At 32.8% G+C, this 5490-nt stretch overlaps 1 long non-coding RNA gene across 1 annotated transcript; it reads right to left on the bottom strand.

Annotated features, from left to right (window-relative positions):
- Positions 1-1771: 1771 nt before the first annotated feature.
- On the bottom strand, positions 1772-3161 carry LOC115725292 (uncharacterized). The gene is made up of 2 exons (XR_004013365.2): positions 2511-3161; positions 1772-2023 (listed from the first exon to the last, which is right to left on the bottom strand). It is a non-coding gene; the product is annotated as an uncharacterized LOC115725292 (long non-coding RNA).
- Between the last annotated feature and the right edge of the window lie 2329 nt (positions 3162-5490).

Genomic DNA, 5490 nt, shown 5'->3' with positions numbered 1-5490 from the left:
CTAGCTAAAAGGAAACTGATCACACGGAAATTACACTCTATACTTATTTTTTCTATTTTAATTTTTTACCTTTATTTTATTACTTTTTAATTTATACTCAGTTTTATAGGTCATATCTCTATGAGAGGTTATATTCAGTATTTTAATTATAAAAGAGGGTATTTATCAATTAAAATTATTTTAGAATTATATTTGATTAATGTGTAATGAAAAAATAGTAATTGTCAATTTATTCCCCAAGTGAGCAAATGGGGCCTAGTGGACCTTTTACGTGTTGCGCTTTTGTAGCCCATAATTGTATTAACTAAAGTGGGCTTTACTATAGAAAGCCCATTATTTTACAATGGATTTGGGCTTTGTATTATTGCTTTAAAAATGAACGAGAAAGGTAATAAAATGGAGATATGTACTCAACTGAATTCTACAAACTACAAGCTCAAATTTATATAAGAAAAATATTTACAATATTGCTGATTTTTACCAATAAAAGCTAAACTGAATCATATAATAAATATATATAAAATGCAGTGGAACATATGAGATATTTTTATGGGCTCTACAACTTTTTTGTTAAAAAAAATAACATGTTATCAATTATTTATAATACTTTATAATTTTATTAAAAAAGACAATTATATATTAAGTATTCTCAATCTTTCTTAATTTTATCATAGTATGATTACCATCATATACTACTTGTTAGGGTATAATACTTGTACTCAACACTCAAAAAAAATAATTTTGTTATGAGTAGAACATTTTTCTTAAGGTATAGGATCGTAGAATAAGCGTGCTTAACTCATTCTCTACTCGTTACCATCTCTGTATTATAAGTTTTTACTCAATATTTTAAGAAAGATTAACACAATAAAAAAAGGTTTTTTTCAATTTTAACCAAAATAATAATAATAATAATATTATAAAAATACTTTCAGTTGACCAAATAAATAAATATACAACTCAAATAAAAAAATTACACAAATACCACTTACACACACCTTCAACACATGATTCATCTTTCTTGGGCAACCATCAGGCAACCACACAGCAACTCAATGCAATCGAAACGAAAATTCAACCAGAAAGAGAACCACCATTAATTTTGACAACTTCACCTGAGAAGACGACTAGAATCAATCAAAACATGGACTGTTTCGAATTCATGAAAAAAAAAAGTGTAGAAAAACTACTACAAAATTAAAATTCAACCAGAAATTCAATTTAATTTGCATAAAACTAATGACTTCAATTTTCAGATCCATAAAATGCAGATCTCAAAAAGTTGAACTAGAGTTCCCAAACAATCCAACTCAAGTATAATCCAAAAAAAATTACATCAGTACTATATTAAAATGTTTATCTTGGTGTATTTTTGTTGTTTTTTAAATTTCTAATTGTGAATTTATTCATATTAAATCATGAAGAGACATGTAGATTGAGTTCTGTATGTGGAAACATTGTTCTGATTTTTAATGTTTCATAACAGTTGCATTATAGTTACATAAACATTTTGCTAACAGTTATTTCGTCTGATTGAAACCTTCGTCTGATGCAACTTTCGGCCAACTATCCAGTAACTTTCGTTTGATTGAACTTTTGTGTGATGGAACCTTCGGCCAACCATCCAGCAACGTTCGTCTGATTGAAACCTTCGTCTGATGCAACCTTTGGCCAACCACCCAACAACTGTAACGCCCTAATGCTAAGGCACGCTACAATGCTTTTTCATTTACAGTGCAATCTTCGCTAATCGAAGAGTTTTCTTGAAAAATGTGTCAAATTAAAACTTTTATATTAATTAATAAACTTTATAATATATTAAAATATTTACAAGTGCCGGGATCCCATTTTCAAACTTTTAAAATTATTGTTTCAAAATATACATTTTTCAGGCCGCACAGCGACTAACAATATACAATTTCCAGATATCCCGAGACCGAACACTCCAGGTCGCGCTGCTTTGATATGTACAATCCCATCCGAGCTCAAGTTCACTTCAGTTCAGTTATCGCCTTTCCTTTACCTACACATGAAAGTAGAACTGTGAGTCAACAGACTCAGTAAGAAAAGCATATAACATATCATACAACTTTCGACTTGTAACCAGGCGCCCATACACCTATTTACAAGGCTTAACAACTGATTAAGAACGTTATTAATGGTTGGTGCTATTGACCATGATATCACCCACTACCAGCACTATGATCGCACTGCGGGACCGACACTATGTTTGTGCCGCCGTGATAGCATCAATAGCACCCAAGATTACAATTGGTCATGATATCACTCTTAACCAGTACTGTGCCCGTACTGCTGAACCGACACAATTGTTGTGCCGCTATGATAGCACCAATTAATACTCTCTGGGGTGAATATCACTCTTAACCAGTACGATGCATGTACTGTCGAACCGACACAATTGTTGTGCCGCTATGATATCACCCAAAACATGTACAATCATACATACATCATGCATATATCTCATATAATACGTTATATACAGTTCTTACCTGTTTTCCGAATTCAAGTGTGTTGGCTGACCTGAACGAAAATTCTCGTGCTAGATGGATGCCCTAATCACAATAATTGTAACACAGATGAGTGACTCGCTAAATCACTACTCGGGGACTTAAACTTGAAACTAAAAGTTTCCCCATCAATAAACCACATGGCAATACCCTAAATATCTCAAAATTGGGAAAAACTAGGGTTCCAAAAATCCCCCCAACCGGCAGACCGGTCCCAACCGGAAGTCCAAAACTGGGACACCAACCGGTCGACCGGTTGGTACAGGTCCCCCAGAACCGGTTGACCGGTTCTGTGTTGGGAACCCAAAAATCAACCCCCTTAATTCAAAATTCCACCAAACTTCACCAAACTCTCCAGAACACCTGCATAATGTATTTACAACGTTTTCCAACCAACAAATCCCAGAAATAACCACTAAGTCAAGATATGCCATTAAAGACCTAAGTTAAGGTTTTTATGCTCAAATTAACACAACACCTAAATCAACCAACCAAACCAACTGCTATAACCCTTAATTAACCCAAACCAAACCTAGAATTTGATTCCTAAGCATTTCAAATGAAAACAACCACTATTACTCAAAAACACAAGCTCAAACTAAGAAGAAAACTTTAAATAAACATGTTCTAGGGTTCTAGGATTTTACCTTAGCTTCAAGAGTGCTTGATTCCCTAGTTGATTGCAGCAAAACAAAGAAGAAAAACTGAATTTCCTTCTGGTCTAGGCTGGCTGAACAAAGAAAGAGAGGAAATGGAATGAATTTCCTCAATTTTGGCTTTTTCTCTCACTTCCTTAATTTTCTCAAATGAAAAGGTTTTGTCTAATCCTTTGCTGAATTTCATTAAAATGCTAGGTGTCAAAAGATAGGGCAGCCACTAATCCACTCCTAGAAAAAGACTAAATTACCCTTTAAATCAAACTTAAGTATTTTCCAAGATTAGGGGTAAAATGGTCAAATCCCATAACCCCGCTCAATCCCGATAAATTATTTTCTCTAAAATATTCCCCGCTAAGAAATAAAGTTCTAAACTTACCCATGTGATCAATCTAGCCATCCATCTAGTTAGGTTATTTTTAATATTAATTTTAGATTAATTTTAGTATATTTTTAATTGAGTTTTAATCATGTTTGGAGCATTTTTACGCTTGTTATCTTTTATTTTTGCAGATTTAAAATAGAAGAAGATTAGAAAAATATCAGAGAAAAAGATGGGAAAAAGATAAAAATATCATGATATTTAAAATAGAGAAAATTGTGCAAGCCGAAACTTCAAGCCTGAATTCGACGATGTTCTGTTCAGATTTTGGAAAAAGTCAAAACATGAAAGTTCTAGATCTCTCTTTTATCTTTCCAGAACATCTTGAATCGTCCAATTCCAAGAAATATCGAGATAGTTATGACCAAAATACTATCCGTCGACGCAGCAGAAAAAATATCTCGAAAATTTAAATTCGAATTGGAATTTAAACATGTGCGTTTTTTCCATCTTTTTAGGCCTTCAATGCCTATATAAAGGGGAGAGGGGAGTTGATTTCAGCAAGCAATTTCAGAGAGAAAAAAAGTGAGAGTTCAGATACAGAGTAGAGAGATCAGCTGCAATACTGGAGACATACTGCTCAGGGTCTTCAGCATTCTTCTTTTCTTCTCTTCTCTATTTTTCATCTCTTTTCTATTAGTTAATATGTGTATTTGTGCTTCAATGAACATGTATAGCTAAACACTTTAATTAGGGTTAGATGGATATTGTTTAACATTGTTTATGGTTTTAATATGATTAATTTTCCCCCTAATTTCTATGTATTCTATTTTATTTGTGCTTAATTACTTTTAATTGCCTGATCACCAATTAACTGTCTATGATTTTGATGCGAGATCTGAGAAGTGAGTGTCAAATATGCTATAGTAGAATAGAACTGAATTTCGATATAGGACGAGAGTACCTATATGGTTTAGATAGCTTATAGGGTTTCTGTGTTTAATACCTGTTGCATGTTAAATTTATCACGAGAGTAGAAAGTTTGCATGTAATTGAGGTTTATATATCTGAGAAGACTATAAATTACCTTAGTAAACCTGCTATTGCATAGAAATTAATATTAGGAAAATAATCATATTAGGTCATATTCAATAGAAACAATTGAAATCGAAGCCCTAGTTTTTATTAACTTTCAATTTTCTTGTATAGTTGTTTCTTACTAGTTTCTTATTCTTAATTCTTTCTTTATTTTTTATTTAACCAAATAGAAGTAAAAGTTTAATTTTAACGTACTTAACTACACTCCCTGTGGGATCGACCTCACTCCTAGTGAGTCTACTACTTTAAACGATACGTACACTTGCGTGTGCAAAAATATCGCAACAAGTTTTTGGCGCCGTTGCCGGGGAGTGTTAGTTAATATTATTAAAAATTAAATTTTGTTCTAATTTGATTTTCTTTTTAGTTTTAGTATTAATTTTTTTTTTCAAATTTTTATCTTTTTAGTACTAATTTAGTTTTATTTTATTTTACTAATGTTTTATTGATGAGTTTGACCTGCAAGATAAATTCAGATGCTATATCTTGAGGATTTTGCCCAACAACACAATGAACCATTCTATTCTGCTTGGAGGAGATTTAAAGAGTATGGAGAGAGATGTTATCCCACTTTCTCAAGTGGGTGTTTTACGTGGCTCTTTTATAATGGACTTAATAATGAAACAAGAAAATTTGGGTTGATTATGGAGCAGAGGCAACTGGAGCACCTCTATTAATGAGAGGCTATGATGTAATAAATCTGTTGAATAACATGGCAGATTTTGATTACGACTGGCATTGGGATCCATCACTTCAGGGTTGGAGTCACCAATACCCACCTTATTGCCCAAATTCATCCCAACAATCTGAAAAAGAGGAGCAACTACTAGCACTTATGCAATCACTTCCAGGAGAGATTAATCGCTTAACAGACATGGTGAGATCC

This window comes from Cannabis sativa, chromosome 6, assembly GCF_029168945.1.
Source record: "Cannabis sativa cultivar Pink pepper isolate KNU-18-1 chromosome 6, ASM2916894v1, whole genome shotgun sequence".
Classification (NCBI taxonomy): domain Eukaryota; kingdom Viridiplantae; phylum Streptophyta; class Magnoliopsida; order Rosales; family Cannabaceae; genus Cannabis; species Cannabis sativa.
This window is presented reverse-complemented; position numbering and strand designations above follow the sequence as displayed.